This window comes from Thamnophis elegans, chromosome 16 (assembly GCF_009769535.1).
Source record: "Thamnophis elegans isolate rThaEle1 chromosome 16, rThaEle1.pri, whole genome shotgun sequence".
Lineage (NCBI taxonomy): Eukaryota > Metazoa > Chordata > Lepidosauria > Squamata > Colubridae > Thamnophis > Thamnophis elegans.
Window position 1 is genome coordinate 6927378 of NC_045556.1, and position 20030 is coordinate 6947407.

At 46.2% G+C, this 20030-nt stretch overlaps 1 protein-coding gene across 1 annotated transcript in view; it reads left to right on the plus strand.

Moving 5' to 3' along the window:
- The first annotated feature begins 10858 nt into the window (after positions 1-10858).
- Positions 10859-20030, plus strand: part of ZNF592 (zinc finger protein 592) — a 34662-nt gene continuing 25490 nt past the window's right edge. The window contains exon 1 of the mRNA XM_032232613.1: positions 10859-10986. The gene's annotated coding sequence lies outside the window, so the exon portion shown is untranslated. The remainder of the gene's footprint in view (positions 10987-20030) is intronic.

Here is a 20030-nt window from a genome sequence, read left to right on the forward strand (position 1 = left end):
TCAGGCACCACCTGGTGGCCAACCAGTCTCTCTGCGCCCTGCTCAGAGTCGGAACCCTGTCCAGGGTCCTCCACATCCTCCAGAGCCGACTCATAGAGCCCCTCGCTGTCAGAGTCTGGTGGCAGCTCCAATGGCTCCTGCTGGGCCACAACAGGTTACTAAATGAAGTGTTGCAAGTCAAACTACCTGTATCCCATTCTTAATGGTTCTTGATAATCTCAGGTGGAAGGTGAATTGATTTTGTCCCCTTTTTGGCAAGATTTAGTTCATCAAGAATCTCACCACTGTTAGAATCAATGTAATTAATTTAATGTGCTTTTGAAGAAATCCACCACCAATAATTTATCTAGATGCTAAAGTAACAGACGCGGTGGTTCAGGGGCTAAGACACTGAGCTTGTCGATCAGTAAAGGTTGGCAGTTTGGCGGTTCGAATCCCTAACGCCACGTAACAGAGTGAGCTCCCGTTACTTGTCCCAGCTTCTGCCAACCTCGCAGTTCGAAAGCATGTAAAAAATGCAAGTAGAAAAATAGGAACCACCTTTGGTGGGAAGGTAACAGTGTTCCGTGCGCCTTCGGCGTTGAGTCATGCCGGCCACATGACCACGGAGACGTCTTCAGACAGTGCTGGCTCTTCGGCTTTGAAACGGAGATGAGCACCGCCCCCTAGAGTCAGGAATGACTAGCAAATATGTGGAGGGGAACCTTTTTAAAGTAACAGGGGAAAACAGGTAAATGTAGCAGGCAAAACTCTAATTATGAGATCGGAGCAAAGTTCCTTGAAATATTGTCGCATCAGTGTTCATTTACACACCATATGCCATCAAAGTCAGTAACCATTATTTACAATGCTTTTGCCCTACTAAAAGAAACAGCATGGAAATTAGCAGACACATTTCAAAAGGGCACATTAAAAAGTTGGGTCTGGCCCAATTTCGCTTCTTTTACTGTGAATGCTAATACTCTTACCACAGAAGGGCATGTTTTTACAACATGTTTTAACACTAAATTCTCTAAGATATTTTTGTGAACAGTTTACATCTAATAAGACAGCTTTGAATCCAATATAGATGTAATATTAATGCAATGCTGTGTGCATTAACACAGGAGGAGACATACTGAAAACAGTGGAGTTGATTCTCAAATAAATGTATACAGGAGGTTTTCGAGTTATGACCGTATGGAGTCTGCCCATTATGGTCGTAATTTGTGACGCTCATAATCTGAGTCACTCACATACTCCCCATGTCCTTCGAAGAGTCATGACACCCACATATGATTTATCACTAGACATAAGGGCAATGTGCCCTCCTCATGAAGCATCGAGAAAACCTTCAGAGTTAAACCAGATTTCACCACAACACAAGCACAGATGGCAATTTCAGAAATACACACACACACACTAAAATCTCTTTGGTTTTCTGCTTGCATTGAGATTTTTGTGTCTGTGTACACGCACCTCAGGGACGTGGTGGCTCAGTGGCTAAGACACTGAGCTTGTCGATCAGAAAGGTTGGCAGTTCAGTGGTTCGAATCCCTAGCACCGCATAACGGAGTGAGCTCCCGTGACTTGTCCCAGCTTCTGTCAACCTAGCAGTTCGAAAGCATGTAGAAATGCAAGTAGAAAAATAGGGATCACCTTTGGTGGGAAGCAGAGGTGGGTTCCTACCAGTTCGCACCAGTTCGGTAGAACCGGTTTGTCAAATCTACCCAACTGGTTAGAAGAGGTTCCACCAGTGGACCCGGAAAGCAGGCCACACCTACAGAAGAGGTTCCAAAATTTTTTGAAACCCACCACTCACACAGACAGACAGACAGACAGACAGACAGACAGACAGACAGAGTCACACAGAGAGAGAAAGAGAAAGAAAGGAAGAAATAAATAAATAAAAAAGAAAGAAAAAGTGAGAGAGATGAAAGAAAAAAAGGAAAAAGGGACAGAGAGACAAAAGGAAGGAAAGAGAGAGAGAGAGAGAGAGAGAGAGAGAGAGAGAGAGAGAGAGAGAGAGAGAGAGAAAACACATGGCTGGCAAGCCACTCCCACCAGGTCACATGGCCAGCAAGCCACTCCCACAAAGGAGGCCACACCCACAGAGTAGGTTCGAACATTTTTTGAAACCCACCTCTGGTGGGAAGGGAACAGTGTTCCGCGCCACACGACACATTTTTTTTTGTCTGTTTTAGTATCTGGGGAAGATGTGCATTTAAACCAGGCGACTGTTGGAAGTTTTTTATACGGTTGTTACATTTTACAGGCTGGAAAGCATATAAAAAGTTGAAATAAATATGTCAGCCATAACGAGGAGTTTTTGTTGTTGTTTTTAATCACACTATGCGAAGTTAACAATGATAATGTTGTACTTACGGCTCAGCACACTGTGCGTGGCGGGCTTTAATGCCTTACTCAAACATCCCGGTTAAAATAGATTTCCTTAGGGCATTGCATAAACCGTGTGTATATTAAAGTGTACGTCTACTTATTGGCTGGGTTTGCATAACTAATGATAGCTTGAACGGAGCAGGATGAGCTCCGAGAGTTAAGCTTAGGTAATTCTGTGTGGCTTGGCATCTTCTTCAAAGCCAGCCCGCTTAGTTGCTTTCTCAAAACCTTGTGCAACAATACACCTCAAACAGGTTAACTCAGTGAGCAGGAGAGGCCTGTTCCTGTGACCTCGATCCCCCTGTATTTCTAATCACTGCGCCATGAGGTGCACAGCTAATCACGAATTTCTTATCTCCCCTTGTAGAACAGATAAAAATGAGCCGGAGAAAGTAAGGTTGGGAGTTTTATTGAGCCCAGTGCACTGCCAGCTGCCAAAATCTTTCTTGTGTTACATTATTAAAAAGGAAGAAAACAAAGGTAGCAACAAGTTGTTTCCGTGTTAAATCGCTCAACTGCACCCAGAGCTTCCCAGGTGGCGACATTTCCCTACGTGTATATGTCTCCTTGGTTCTAGTTTTCAGATAGTATTGCAATTGTAATTCTCATTGTTTGTCTATTTATCTTGTTAATGTTTGTAAGCCGCCCAGATTTGCCTTATCTCCGGCAGGCCTGGGGCTGTTGACCTCACTATTGAGGTCCGGTCCCGACTAGAATGAATTTGATGGAGGATTGTTGTTTTAAATTGTATTGTTTTTATGTTTTTTTATATTTTGTTTGTAAGCCGCCCGGAGTCCTTTGGAATTGGGTGGCATATAAAAGTGTTAAATAAATAAATAAATAAATAAATAAATAAATAAATAAATAAATAAATAAATATAAATCAATCAATCAATCAATCAATCAATCTCTGAGAGGGCGGCATGTAAATTTAATAAATAAAGGATGCTTACCTGCTTTAAATTTCATCCTGACAAACTAGTATCATAGAATCACAGAATGCCAGGACTGAAAGATATCTTGGAGATTGATTGATTGATTGATTGAATGATTGATTATGCTGCCTATCACACTCTGAAAAACCTCAGATAAGGAGAGAATGGTTGTTAATGTTATTCTTTATGGGGTTGTGTTCATGGCTGTGAATGGTTAGTTTTTGTTCAATTCTTTTTTTTTGTTTTTACCTCTATAAACTAACTAGAGTCACTTCGGTTAATCATTGGCCTTATGATTGTCTGCATAGGCAGGTAGACAGACAGAAATTGGTCTGACTCCTAGATCTGCCTCCAATGATAACCGAGATCAGAAGAGACACATGAGCTTTTGAGGGGGCAAACACACACTGGCAATAGACTGCTTAAGTGTGTTTTGCCCAAGGCACCGGTGATTAGGTCACACAGCCAACGAAACTATAAAGCTACAACTGAGAAACTAGAATGGCTGAGTTTACACATAGCACGCTAAGCCACAAACAAGCCAGGCCCAATTGTGGTTTAGCATGTTGGGCAAACCTTACCGATAGACCGATAAGCAAGAGGTTGAGCAAATCTTACCGGCAGCCAAGGCAAGTTTTCCAGATCAATAATGAGAAACGCAAAGCTACATTTCATTGTTAGGATGACTGGCCCTGCCTGTTGCCCATGGAAACGGGAGTAATAAGAATCCCATCATTTAGAAATCAGAAAACTTTTTCCGCTGCGGGGACCGTCGGCCACCAGGACTTTCTAAACCCCCATTGTGTCTTCTTGAAAGCAACTTGATGGGTTGGAGAGAGGCTTGAAGTGAAAGAGGCTGGAGCTGACATGATGCCAGCCTTCTCTTCCAAACACCTACCCCCCCACCCCAAGAAACCCTTCATTTTCGGAGATAAAAGAAGTCATTAGCCAAGGCACAAAAGGGCATCACAATTATGTCAATGTGCCTCTCCTTTGAAATGAATGGAATAACCTTTTATATAATCCCATTAGCATTTTCAGGGGAAAATGGTGGCATTTGAGCAGATAGTTAGAAAGAATGCGGCTTCTTGTCTTGGCAAAAAGGCCAAAAGTATTATCCGATTTACTATCTCAGAATTTGATATTCAATAATGCAGGAGAGCCTAGAGTGAAGAGCGAGTCAGCTCCAACCTACTAAGAGGTTGGGGGTTTTGTTTGTTTTGCAAAGTATCCTAGCTGTATTTTCTCAGCAAAGGGAAAAAGTTTTGAGAAGACATTGTAAGGCTTATGTAACTATTGCCATTAGTATGCAATGACCGTTTGATTATGAACCGTCAAATCACTTTTGGCTTTCGTTGGTTTATGGTTTATGAAACTTGTATGCTGCCCTATTCCGGGGGGGACTCAGGGCGGCTAACAAACTCATAGGGGAGGGGGTAATACAAAAAACAAACAAGACGAAACAATTACAAAAAACAGATTAAAACTCCTCAACAGCCACAACAATTCAAGTGGGGCTGGGAACTCATCAGCCCCAGGCCTGCCGGAACAGCCAGGTCTTAACGGCTTTGCGGAAAGCCTGAAGGGTGGTGAGGGTCCGAATCTCCACGGGGATGTCGTTGTAGATGTCTTCTGTTTCTTCTTCTTCTTTTGGGCAACTGGGTCTTTTGATTTACTTAAGATGCTTTGGAGGACTGTAGTTGGTTTGTGTTACTTAGCTGGGTAATGAAATGTGTGCAAGTCAACAACCAAGTTCAGAGAGCACCATTGTTGTTAGTTGCAAAGTCGTGTCCGACTCATTGTGCCCCATGGAGAACATTCCTCCAGGCCTTCCTGTCCTCTACTATCTTCTGGAGTCCATTGACGCTCACTCCGACTGCTTCAGTGACTCCATCCAGCCACCTCATTCTCCGTCGTCCGCTTCTTCTCTTGCCCTCAATCCCAGCATGAGGCTCTTCTCCAGCAAGTCCTTCCTTCTCATTAGGTGGCCAAAGTCTTTGAGTTTCCTCTTCAGGATCTGGCCTTCTAATGAGCAGTCAGGGTTGATCTCCTCTAGGACTGACCGGTTGGATGGCCTTGCAGTCCAAGGGACTCGCAGGAGTCTTCTGCAGCACCAGAGTTCAAAGGCCTCCGTTTTTTGGCGCTCAGCCTTCCTTATGGTCCAACTTTCACAGCTATACATTGCAACTGAGAAAACCGTAGCCTTGACTAACTCACACACGGTTAACATCCCATTCTCTGGATTGAGACAACACAGCCTGAATGATAAACTCATCACTCAAGCTGGATTCGTATGTAGCGAATTGGGTTAAAATACAGTTAATGTAGTTGCAAAGTCATGTCCAACCCATTGTGCCCCATGGACAACATTCCTCCAGGCCTTCCTGTCCTCTACCATCTTCTGGAATCCATTGACGCTCACTCCGACTGCTTCAGTGACTCCATTCAGCTACCTCATTCTCTGTCGTCCCCTTCTTCTCTTCTCCTCAATCGCAGCATGAGGCTCTTCTCCAGCGAGTCCTTCCTTCTCGTTAGGTGGCCAAAGTATTTACAGAGGGCATCAAGGACTCCACAATTCAACCCTGAGCTACAATTATTCTCTTCTAGTATAACTCTTGCTTTGTTAGCATGTAGTTGTTTCCTTGCTATTTGTTTTGGATTGGTTATCTCTGGACTAGGGTTACATTCTGGATCTTGGATCTGGAGTTCTGGTTTCATTTTTCTTGTGAAACGTTTTGGGAATATCCTGTTCTGTTCCATCTAATCCTTGGCATACCTAATCTGGCTTGCTCAGACAGCTCCTAGCATGAAGGAGGCCATTGACCTCATTCACACACAGATCACAAGGGATAAACATTGGACCCCACCCTGCAGAAGATTAAGCTATCCATTTCTACCCTTAGTACCTCACCCCCAAACCACTCTTGAGAGTCCGCTCTTTGACATGATAGAACAGAGAATAGAAGAGAGAATAGAAGAGAAAAGAGAATAGAATATAGAAAAGAGAATAGAATAGAGAGAATAGATTAGAATAGGGAAGGGAAGAGAATAGGGGAAGGAGTGGAGTAGAGTAGAGTAGAGTAGAGTAGAGTTAGAGTAGAGTAAGAGTAGAATAGAATAGAATAGAATTCTTTATTGGCCAAGTGTGATTGGACACACAAGGAATTTGTCTTTGGTGCAGAAGCTCTCAGTGTATGTTAGGTAAGCTCCCTGTTGGGAGAGCGAGTACGTTCAGCGAAACTTTGTGAGAGTTGTGTTGGAGAACACACAAACCAGCATACAGAGACACTGCAGTTTAAATAGGGTTTTACTTTCGTGGAAATAGAGGTATCAGAGTCCATCAAACAGTCCAAGTCATACACGGATAAGACAGTCAGTCGTCAACGTCTTTCAGTTAAGGGATAATCCAAATAACGTAGTCCAGTATCATATAAACAGGTCAGTAGTCAAAGTTTGCTAGCAGTTGCAAAACTTACAATAGCTCACGGCACTTTCTAACAGCCAGCTTCCACAACACTCAGATCAGATCAGCCCAGCATCTAACGAACAGAGAGAGGGCTAACAGTCATTCTGGCTCCCTCTTATGGCCGATTGAGGAAAACAGCAACCAATCACATTTTACAGTATGATTTAAAGAAACAGGTATAGCATTGTTACATGATTTATATATTGCCAACCCAACCGTTAGATTATATTCCTAACAGTGTACATAAAAGAAAATAGAATACATTCATCAAGAATCATAAGATACAACACTACAACAATAAGATGTGTCAAAGCCTAGCTTTCAGAGGCTGCACACTGGGGGTGTAAAAGAACGCTCACAGCAACATGAAGTGTGTAAAACCATTCACGCCCCCCGATACTATGAACCACAGGTAGGCCTCAATTTACAACCACAACTGAAGCCAAAATTTCTGTTCTTAAGTGAGATATTTGTGGTTTTGCCCCATTTTACAAACTTTCCTGCCAGTTTTTCAGCGAATCGCTGCGGTTGAAAAGTTAGTAACATGGTTGTTAAGTGAATCTGGCTCCCCCGTTGACTTTGCTTGCCAGAAGGTCGCAAAAGGGGATCGCATGACCTTCGGACACAGCAACGGTCATAAGTATGAACCAGCCGATCAATATCTGAATTTTGATCACATGACCATGGGGCGGCTACAAAAGTTGTAAGTGTGAAAAATGGTCATGTCACTTTTTTCAATCCTGTTGTAACTTTTGAACAGTCACTAAATGGAACGGTTGCAAATGGAAGACTACCTGTAATAAAAGATAAATGTAAGCTTTCCAGCTCTGTTTTTTTAAAAAAATCAAAATAAATAGGCGTTCTAAATAGATATTCTAGTAAGCTTCCAGCAGTCGCTGAGAAAGAGCTAGGGGGCAATATAAAATTTCTTAAATTAAATAAATAACATCCGTTTCAAAAAAGAACTTTCTGTAACTGTAGTTCATAAGTGAATGAAGCATCAGCATGTACAATAAACTTTCTGTATTGTACAGAAAGAGAGACAGAAAGGAGGAGAAAGAGAGGTGTATTATGACATAAAAAAAAGATGTTTACTATGAGTCCTTGGCATAATTGAAGATCTTACTAAAACAGAATTCCCCCCAAAGAAATCAAGAGAGCGCTTAAGATTTTAATTGCAAGATGCTAGCTGTGTAGCCTCCACATGTCTGGAATTTCAGGAGGCTCCTTGGCACAATTTGGAGCTGATAATTAAAATATTATCTAGGATTGGCTTATGCAAATAGATCGGGGAATTAGAACTACTCAAAATAATTTAGCCTCTGCTTTCCTTATAGACTAGGCTGGTATCAAACACCTGAAGGCAAGTCACAATAATAAAATCCAACATAAAAATCCATTAATGATGAAAGTAAACTGTAGCACTTCTCACAACCAGAGATAATTGAGCAGCTGGGGAGGCACCGGCTTCCAAAGATGACTAAGAGAGACTCATGCCATGGTGGAGTCAGGAAGAACCACTGGGGCCAAAGGGTAGTGTGGTCCTCACAAGTGCAACCAGGTTCAACGTGACACTCATCACCTTACAATATTTCTGGTCCAACAAAGCATCAGTGACCCAGTGGTGGGTTTCAAAAATTGTTGGAACCTACTCTGTGGGTGTGGCCTCCTTTGTGGGAGTGGCTTGCCACCCATGTGACCGGATATGAAATTATGAATTAGTACTTAGGTTGGTCCAAGTAGCTATTCAGAAACTCTGGCATTGAAGCATGCAAGTCTTAAAGCTGTCAAGTTACAAGATCCTTGCCAGTGGTGGGTTTCAAAATTTTTGGGAACCTCTTCTGTAGGTGTGGCCTGCTTTCCGGGTCCACTGGTGGAACCTCTTCTAACCGGTTCGGTAGATTTGATGAACCGGTTCTACCGAATAGGTGCGAACTGGTAGGAACCCACCTCTGCAGTGACCGCTAGGATGTTGGAAAGCTGGCATCGTTCCTATCACCCATTTTCACACGTTCTGCAGCTTGTGTGGCTCTCCGCCTTCTGGAGCGAAGGCCAAAGGTGCTGGACTACAAAACCTAGCACTTCCCACAGCATCAGGGGCTAGCTGGCAGAACCACAGCACACAGGTCTCTCGGGAGATTTCCCCAAGACCTCCTTGGTTATCCATTCAGGACCAAAGTTGAGTTGGGTTCAGGGAGGAGGAAAGGATGCCCAATTGAGCCCCGGATGGATAGGAACTTCAGCAACCATGCTGGGGTGCGGAGAGGGTGGACGAAGCTGTTCTGCAGGATACCCGTGTTTTGCTGGGTGCAAGGCCAGGGTCTGCGCCATGCATGCCATGCCTTGACTAGAGTAACATGCCATGCCTGCAATAACATGCCATGCCTCTAATGCAATATAACATGCCAGATCTGCCATGCTCTGCCAGTCACGGCCATGCCATGTTTGCAATAACATAGCATGCTGTACATGCCATGCCTGCAATTGCATACCATACTGGCCATGCTATACCATGCCAATCAGGGCCATGCCACACCAGCAATAATATACCATGTCATACCTGCCAAGGCCAGTCAGAGTTGTGCCATGCCATGCCTGCAGTAGCATATCATACTGGCCATGCTATGCCATGCCAGTCAGGGCCATGCCATACCAACAATAACATACCATGCCATACTGGCTGTATCATGCCAGTCAGGGCCATGCCATGTTCGCCATAACATAGCATGCCATACCGGCCGTATCATGCCAGTCAGGGCCATGCCATGTTCGCCATAACATAATATACCATACCGGCTATATCATGCCAGTCAGGGACATGCCATGTTCGCCATAACATAGCATGCCATACCGGCCATATCATGCCAGTCAGGGCCATGCCGTGTTCGCCATAACATAGCATACCATATCAGCCATGCCAATCAGGGCCATGCCATACCAACAATAACATAGCATGCCATACGGCCATATCATGCCAGTCAGGGCCATGCCATGTTCGCCATAACATAGCATGCCATACCGGCCGTATCATGCCAGTCAGGGCCATGCCATGTTCGCCATAACATAACATACCATACCGGCTATATCATGCCAGTCAGGGACATGCCATGTTCGCCATAACATAGCATGCCATACCGGCCATATCATGCCAGTCAGGGCCATGCCGTGTTCGCCATAACATAGCATACCATATCAGCCATGCCAATCAGGGCCATGCCATACCAACAATAACATAGCATGCCATACCGGCCATATCATGCCAGTCAGGGCCATGCCATGTTCGCCATAACATAACATACCATACTGGCTATATCATGCCAGTCAGGGACATGCCATGTTCGCCATAACATAGCATGCCATACCGGCCATATCATGCCAGTCAGGGCCATGCCATGTTCGCCATAACATAGCATGCCATACCGGCCGTATCATGCCAGTCAGGGCCATGCCATGTTCGCCATAACATAACATACCATACCGGCTATATCATGCCAGTCAGGGACATGCCATGTTCGCCATAACATAGCATGCCATACCGGCCATATCATGCCAGTCAGGGCCATGCCGTGTTCGCCATAACATAGCATACCATATCAGCCATGCCAATCAGGGCCATGCCATACCAACAATAACATAGCATGCCATACCGGCAATATCATGCCAGTCAGGGCCATGCCATACCAACAATAACATACCATGCCATACCAGTCAGAGCCATGCCACATCTGCCATAACCTACCATGCCTGCAATGCCAGGCCGTGCCCCCACCCCCACCATGCCATGCCCTCCTCCTCCTCCCAAAGCCGGACGGAGCCGAGGCTGCCAGACCCGGCGCGCCTCCTCTCCCTCGGCCTCCTCCATCCGCCCTGGTCCCCCAGTCCCTCAGGCCGCTCGGGGGCCGGGTGTCCCTCGGGGAGGAGGGGGCCGGCGGGGGCCACTCCCACCCGCGGGGAGTCCCGGGGGGAGCGGGGCGCCGCTTGCGCGCGGGGGAGCGATCGGGGGATCGACGGATGGCGAGGGATCCAGAGCGATCGAGGAGGGAGCTGAGGCGAGCGGCCTGTCCTGGCCCGGGAGGCCCCGCCCCTCCCCCGTACCCGCCCCTCCCGCGCCCGCCGCCATGTTGAGGCGGTCGCTGCCCGGCGCTGCTGGGTGAGGCCTGCGCGGGCCCGGGCGGCGGCGGAGCCCGCGGCGGAGCAGCCCGGTCGGTAAGTGCGGGAGGGGCGGGCGGCCGGGGCCGGGGCGGGGAGGGGCGGGCGGCGGGGGGGCTCTGCACGGCCGCTCTTCGGGGCCCTCCGCCGGGGCAGCCGCTTCGGCAGCCCAGCCCGCGGCGGAGCGCTCGGCCTCGGGGGTCGCCTGGCAGGAACCCCATCCGGGGCGACGGGCGAGCGGCTGGGCCAGGCTGGCAGAGGCGGCCTCCCTCCCTGCGGGGAAGCGGCGGCTGCCCTGCCAGGCTGGGTCGCCTCTGCCCCCGCTGGGGGTCCTTGGGGGAGGCCTGGCGCTCCTTCCTGGGCGCTGTAAACCTCTGCAAACGCCCCCCGCCCCAAGTCTATGGGACCCCACGAGGGGCTCCGTCCTGCAGCCAGGCTGGCCCTTGTGCCAGGCTGGGGCTGCAAGAGCTGCTGCCAAGTTTGGCGGCAGCTGCCAGGCTCCCCGATGCCCGTTCTTCCTGCTCCTGTCCTCATCCTCCTGACCATCATCATCATCATCATCCTCAATAGATCCTCCTGACCCCCATCCTCCTCCTCAGTAGATCCTTCTGAGCCCCCATCATCATCCTCACTATATCCTCCTGACTCCCATCCTCCTCCTCAATAGATCCTCCTGAGCCCCATCATCCTCAATAGATCCTCCTGAGCCCCATCATCATCCTCAATAGATCCTCCTGAGCCCCATCATCATCCTCAATAGATCCTCCTGAGCCCCATCCTCCTCCTCAATTGATCCTCCTGATCCCCCCATCCTCCTCCTCACTATATCCTCCTGAGCCCCATCGTCATCCTCAATTGATCCTCCTGATCCCCCCATCCTCCTCCTCAGTATATCCTTCTGAGCCCCCATCATCATCCTCACTATATCCTCCTGACTCCCATCCTCCTCCTCAATAGATCCTCCTGAGCCCCATCATCCTCAATAGATCCTCCTGAGCCCCATCATCATCCTCAATAGATCCTCCTGAGCCCCATCATCATCCTCAATTGATCCTCCTGATCCCCCCATCCTCCTCCTCACTATATCCTCCTGAGCCCCATCGTCATCCTCAATTGATCCTCCTGATCCCCCCATCCTCCTCACTATATCCTCCTGAGCCCCATCCTCCTCCTCAATAGATCCTCCTGAGCCCCCATCATCATCCTCACTATATCCTCCTGACCCCCATCCTCCTCCTCAGTAGATCCTCCTGAGCCCCATCCTCCTCCTCAATAGATCCTCCTGAGCCCCCATCCTCCTCCTCACTACATCCTCCTGAGCCCCATCATCATCCTCACTACATCCTCCTATCCATCATCGTCATTACATTCCTTGGCATGGGTGTTCCCACCCCCCACCCCACCCCCCCATGCTAAATGCACTTGTAACCGGGACACCCCCCCCCCCTGTGTATAACCCCCGTAGGTGTGGGCGTTGCAGCCCTAGTTCAGCCCCTCACCCCCATGCTGAAATGCACTTCTAACTGGGACACATACACACACGGTGTGTGTGTGTTCATCACAGCCTCTTCTGCCACACTTGTTTCACGCTCACTCGGCTGGCCGTGGCCCGATGATGATGATGATGGGCATCGTTTTGCTTCCCCCTCCTTAACGGCCTGCTATCTGCAGAAGATCCAGAACAGTTTGCAGATGGGCATTGGCCCATTTGGCACGCACCGAGGTGCGCTGGTGGTGCCCACTGATCCGATGGCCTTTCTAGGCCAACCTGACTCCCCTCGGGCTCTGGGCAAGGCGGATTTGGCCAAGGAAAGCCATGCTCCATCCAGACGTCCATCTCTGTAGGGGAAACCCCAGGGGAGCTGTCCATATTCGGTTTTTTCTTGCCCCCCTGTTTCTTTTTGACCCAACTCATCTTTTATTAAATGTTCCTCTCTTCCTGCTGATAGTAAATATACTGGAATACTCCTTCCGATTAGAGCCTCTAATGTTTATGTGGGCTTAGCGGCGGAACAAGAGACCATGATATTGTGGTGTTTTTGTTTTTCCTGCCCCCATAAAGGGAACTTGTTATATAATGGACTTCGGTTTGCAGGCTACAAAGCTTTTCACATTAACTAGTAGAAAATAACTTGGAGGATGCCAGCCTCCCTCCCTCCCCTCCATGGTTTTCCTTAATTTTCCTTCCAGCTGTTGAAATGAACCACTATCTTCTCCCTTCAATGTATTTGCACACAGTAGAGGACTGTTATTAATCTATGTTCGTTAGCTGCATTATATTATCCCAGTATGTGTGATATGTGAGGATGTATATGAGGCTAAGATTGTCTGCAGCTGAACTACGGATTGGGAACTCATGAGTTGATTGTACTGGTTAAGGCACTGGTCAAGAAACCAGGAGACGGTGAGTTCTAGTCCCGCCTTAGGCATAAAAAAAAAAATAGGCAGGGTGACTTTGGTCCAGTGCCTTTCCCAACCCAGCCTACCTCGCAGGATTGTTGTTGGGGGGGGGAAATAGGAAGAGGCAGGAGCATTAGGTATGTTTGCCTTCTTGCGTTACTTATAAAGTAATAAAAGAGGGATTAAATTCTAATAAATAATAAAGTAGCATTCTCTACCTGTTAATAGAATAACATGAGTTGGAAGGGACCTTGGAGGTCTTCTAGTCCAACCCCCTGCTCAAGCAGGAAACCCTACACCACTTCAGACAAATGGTTGTCCAATCTTTTCTTTAAAAAAGCATCCACAACTCCTGGAGGCAAGTTGTTCCATTGATTAATTCTTTTAAATGTTCGTGGTCCCTTGCTCCCCAGTAAGTAGATTAAAGCACAGGGGCTTATTATATTTATATCACTGGGTTTTTTTTTTTTATGGGTAGTCAGAGGAAGTGTGTCTTGAGTTTCCAAGCAGTTTACCCCTTCATCGGTGGACCAAATCCAGATGTGTGCAACTTCAGCAAGGTGGCTTTATCACAGATTTCATGTGATTGTCACATGAAGTCAGGCTCCTTATGCGCAGCAGCCCTTTGTCCAAAATCCGTTGACCCTGTTTACATATCACCAGTAAGCTCTGATTTATGGAACAAGCTATCATGATTTGGATCGTATATCACGGGCAAGCAGACATCCACAGTTCAGAAACACAATGGGTTGGCTCACCAAAGCATGGTGAACCAAAACAGATCTGAATCCAGGAATAGGGGAAAGGATAGGCAGAAAGTTCAAGGAAATATCTTCACTCGGATGCTCTTGGCTGCTGATGAATTCAGCTTTAGAAAGAGATCCGAAACGCTTCTGAACAAGGAATGTTTCTCCTGCTTACGATTTTTATCCTTGAACTTTTTAAATGTCTGTTGATCAAATATTATCTACCCCAAAACAGTCCTTCACTAGGCAGCCGTTTTTTCATGTTTTCAGCCTACTTTCTTGGATAAGATTTGTTGTGGTTTTTTGGAACCGTCTGTTGTCGTGGGGGCGAATTGGCAAACCCTGAGACTGCCTGGGTTCACACAAATAGTGAAGCTATAATGTGGTTTGTTTGTTTGGGGGGGGGGGATTAGGTTGATGTTGAAATTACCCCATTATGGATTAGTGTGCGATGTGCAGCCCGTGATGGCCTGTTTGCCAAATTGTGCTTGTAAAATCTTAAGCTTTATGCGAACCCAGTCAGAAAGTGATGATGACCAGTATTTAAAAACAAACACGCACAAAACTGATGTTTCTGCATCATTTGCTATTTGGTGTTTTCCTTCCCTCTGATATTTGACAGTGTCAAATCTCCGGCTTCACCTGAAGATGAGTATTCTCTAAAAACAGACAATTTCACACCTGATTAGAGTTTCACAAGCCCACTTTTAAAACCAGCTTATCTGACTTGAATGCATCAATGAAGTTGTTCCATTCATATATTTTTTTTGGAGGGGGGGAGGTTGTTGTAGGGGGAAGGAATTGGTGTCTCCTCTTGTTGGGCCATAGAGTTTGGTTAGAGCAGTGTTTCTCAACCTTGGCCACTTGAAGATGTCTGGACTTCAACTCCCAGAATTCACCAGCCAGCATTCGCTGGCTGGGGAATTCTGGGAGTTGAAGTCCAGACATCTTCAAGTAGCCAAGGTTGAGAAACACTGGGTTAGAGGGACGTGACGGTGGCTCAGTGGCTGAGACGCTGAGCTTATCAATCAGAAAGGTCGGCGGTTCGAATCCCTAGCGCCGCGTAACGGAGTGAGCTCCTGTGACTTGTCCCAGCTTCTGCCAACCTAGTAGTTCAAAAGCACATTAAAAATGCAAGTAGAAAAATAGGGATCACCTTTGGTGGGAAGTTAACAGCGTTCCGTGCGCCTTTGGTGTTGAGTCATGCCGGCCACATGACCACAGAGACGTCTTCGGACAGCGCTGGCTCTTCGGCTTTGAAACGGAGATGAGCACCGCCCTCTAGAGTCGGGAACGACTAGTGCATATGTGCGAGGGGAACCTTTACCTTTAGGGGTTGGTTGTTTGTTTTGGAGAATCCATACACTCCATTCAATTTTGCACTGATTTCATGAGGCTGCTTTGCATTTGGTAACTAGAGTCGCTACAAAGCGATGAGAAAGCTCTCTTGGCAGAACAGTTATGAAAATGAGCTGGGATTTTTGGGTTGGGTTCTTGAAAGCTTCAATAGCTTCAATAGAAGCACCCACAGGCAGGATATGGAGCGCTATCTGTTTGAATATTCAGAAAACTACCCCTGCTGATCTAGTCCTTGCATCACATTAAGCTGTGGTCTGTTTTCAACATAGTTTAAACTGAAGATAACCACTACGGTTAGTGAGTCTGTATGGGCAAAGATGTGCTCACAACTCCAGAGGTCATGAGTGCCCCATCACTGGAGGTTTGTAAGAAGAGTCCGGAAAACTATTTGTCCAAAATAGCAATAGCAGTTAGACTTATATACCGCTTCATAGGGCTTTCAGCCCTCTCTAAGCGGTTTACAGAGCCAGCATATCGCCCCCACAGTCTGGGTCCTCATTTCACCCACCTCGGAAGGATGGAAGGCTGAGTCAACCTTGAGCCGGTGAGATTAGAACCGCTGAACTGCAGATAACAGTCAGCTGAAGTGGCCTGCAGTACTGCACCCTAACCAGCAGGAGAGTCTCCTGCTTGATCAAGGGGTTAGACTAGAACAAGGCTCAGCAAACTTAAACACTCAAAGAGCCATTTGGACCCGTTTCCCACAGAAAAGAAAACACCGGGAGCCACAAAGGTCCTAACCGGAAGCCCCCTGTTCAATGCTGGAGCTGACCGGAAGTTCAGTTCCTCCACCATAGAGTCTCCTCCTAGCACGGCGTATTTTTTCCCCTACCTGTCATAACCAAAAGCCCTATCAATTGTGGAGACAACTGGAAAACCCTCCCCTTGCCATAGAGTCTTCTGGCGCACTGTGCTTCTCTCCACCACCACCACCCCACCGGAAGCTCCTCTCAAAATTGTGGCGCCGACCGGTGACGGAGCCGCAGCAGAGGGAGGGAAGAGCCACATGCGGCTCCAGAGCCGCAGTTTGCTGACCCCTGGACTAGAAGACACGTCCCGCCCCCAAAGTCCCGTCCAACTCTTCGGTTCTGTATATCTGGGTTGACACCATATGCGAAGCTAAAACCAAACAGACCACATCGCAGTTATGGCTTAGTGAAAGGGTGACATCACTGAGTATCTACCCTGACACTTTAGATGGATTTATTTTTCCCCCTCCTCAATATCAGAATTTAGGAAACATACAGCGCAGTATGCAGTCCAGGTTTATTCTGTCTGTCTGTCTGTCATCTATCTATCTATCTATCTATCTATCTATCTATCTATCTATCTATCTATCTATCTATCTATCTATCTATCTATCTATCTATCTATCTATCTCTGCCTGCCTGCCTGCCTGCCTGCCTGCCTATCCATCTATCCATACATTCATACATCTATCTAATCTTTCTATATCTATCTATCTATCTATCTATCTATCTATCTATCTATCTATCTATCTATTCTTTCTATATATATTTATCTATCTGTCTGTCTGTCTGCCTGCCTGCCTATCCATACATACATACATCTATCTAATCTTTCTATATCTATATATTTATATCTAGATCTATCTATCTATCTATCTATCTATCTATCTATCTATCTATCTATCTATCTATATCTCTGCCTGCCTATCCATCTATCCATCCATCTAATCTTTCTATATCTATCTATCTATCTATCTATCTATCTATCTATCTATCTATCTATCTATCCATACACACACACACACACACACACACACACACACTATATACAGTACAGGAGTGGTCTAGAGCCCAGTTGCAGATGTCCCTGTTGAGAAATACCGTAATCGCCATTAGGATCCATGAAATCAAAATGGTTAAGTTTGGACTTGGAATCTTATTTCTTTATTCGTATCCTGCCTTTACTATTTTGGCAAATAACTCAAGGCAGCGAATATACCCAACACACCGCCCTCCTCCAGTTTTCCCCACCACAACAACAACCTTGTGAGGTGGGTTGGGCTGAGAGAGACGGGGGGGGAGGGAGAGAGGCCCAAAAGCCACGTGGCTGGCTTTGTCCATTTGTTAAGATTCAGGTGATGTTTTCCCCAACTGCAGCGGCCAGAGTCTGGTGGGAAAGGGGGAGGCGGGTTGCTGACTCCCTCCTCGGCCTTTCTGACGCTCGCACAAAAGCTGTGTTGCCTCTGATATTAAGGACAAGATTAGCAATTGAGGGGTTTTTCCGTTTTGTTTTACAGTAAATGAAACGGGAGATGCCGAAGGGCACAGAGCTTTGAATCCCTGGCCCCTTGTCCTGTAGGGTGCTGCAGACTGAACTCTTCCCTTCTCGCCCATTAGCATTGGGGGGGAAAGGTCTTCCAGGGGAGGGGGGGGATAGCATCCCGCTGGGTTTACTGGCGATCACGAACATTTCAAAGCAAGCGAAAGTTTTTCAAGCTCTCTCTTTCTCCCTCCATTAGGCAGAGCGCTGAGGACTCATTTCCCCCCTCCCTCCCTTCCTGTTTTCTCTCTCAATTTTTAAAACCCAGCTCGATTGTTTAGCGATGGCTCTGACACCAAGCGAAACTCCTCTAAGCGTGCCGTTCCAGCGATTCCTGCCTTCTCAACAAGAAAATGGAAGACTTCCTTGTTCCTGTGCGGTCAGCGCTGACCGCTCCGGACGGAAGGTCGCACAGGCTGACTGGCTCCTCCGAGAACCTTTGTACTGTGGCCGCATCCAGGGGACGAAGAGTTTATTTTGTTTTTTTTGTCCCTGCGCATGCAATCCTGGGGGGGGAGATCAAGCGTCTCCCATTGTTTCCCCAGCCCTCTGGCAGCCCAGAGGGAATTTGCTCTGATGCAGATTTTGGCGGGGCTTCCCCTGTTGGTTTGGGCCTTCGCTTTGGGCCAAACCGGCAACGGGAAAGTTGCCGACTAGCAAACAAGGATAATGATAGGAAAATGGGGGTGGGGGATTAAACTTTTTTTTTAATTTTATTTTATTTTATCAATTTCATATATACATTCACAATTATATGATCTCATAACTGTTATTAATAATATGTATTTATAACAATTTTTCCCTACTGTTGACAATATACTTGAAGATTGCTTTTTTAACATCCCATAGATCCATCTTATCTTACAACGGTCCTACTTCTTCCCTCTTCCTTCCCTCGTTTCTTCTCTCCTACTCCCCTTCCTTCCCTCCCTCCTTCCCCTTCCCTCCTTCTCTCCTTCCCTCCTTCCTTCCCTCCTTTCTTTTCTCCTTCTTCCTTTCCCCCTTCCTTTCCCCCTTCCTTTCCTCCTTCCTTCTCCCCTTCCTTCTCTCCTACATTCCCTCCTTCCTTCCCTCGTTTCTTCTCTCCTTCCTTCCCTCCTTGCTTCCCTCCCTCCTTCCCTCCCTCCTTCCTACCCCCCTTTCTTCTCTTCTCTCCTTCCTTCCTTCCTCCTCTCCTTTCCCTTCTCTCCTTCCCCTTCCTCCCCTTTACTCTTCTTCCCATTCCTCCCCTGTTTCCTACTCTTACATTCTGGGTGGGGGATTAAACTTGAAGGTGCCGGTTATAATGGGAAGGGGAGCGGAAGTACAACAACAACTGTTGCTCTTAGCAACATAAATGTTGGTGTCAATTATGGTCGTAAATTGAGAACTACCTTCAGTTCTCTCTTTCCATTATGGGTAAGTGACCTTTTTTAAAAAAAAAATTTTTTTTTCCCCTTTTCTTACAAACTTCAAAACCTCTTTACAAACATTTTTAATTTCGGCCCCACATTTTCTTTCCAAACAATCATTCTTATATTTTGATTATTTCTTAACAATGAAACATAATCGTTTATCGCCCTTCCGTGAATAATATATCAGCTTTATCATTTCATTTTCTGATTAATATTTCTAGTTTTTTTGTATGTAGCGTATATCATCAAATTCCATTTTAACATAACAAGCATTTCACTTAATTGTTTATCCACACTTGACAATAGGATTCTATTTAGCTGTATGTCATCAACAATATCCATATATTTCATTTTCTACCAATACATCTCTCTTTCTTTTTTCTCCTTTCCTAACCATTTTCTCTCAGTTCATCTCTTGCTCTCTATTTTTCTCCAGTCTCCTCTTTCTCCTTCTATCTCCTACTCTGTAAGTAAGTGACTTTTTTAATATATTTTTTTATTCTTTTTCTTAAAAGAAAAAACAAAACAATACATACAAAACAAAAGCAAGGAAAAAAAACTTCCATCCATTTCATCAAGCATGTCGTTTGGTTACGAGTTTTTGTGCATCGATTCTTAAGATTAAGAATAACATCACTGGTTTTCCATTAAACATAACTGAACATTTCGCTGTCATTGAGCATTATGTGTTCAAATTACCATTAATATTCTTTCATTTGTAACAATCCTTATTTCTTTGAATTCATAATTATTTATCATTTAACAATAAGTACTTAAAGTACTTACTGTAAGTAAGTGACTTTTGTCCCCATGTTATGACTTTCCTTTCCGCCATTCTTAAGTGAATCGCGGCAGTTCTTAAGTGAATCTGGCTTCGTCATTGACTTTGCTGGTCGCAAAAGGGGATCGCGTG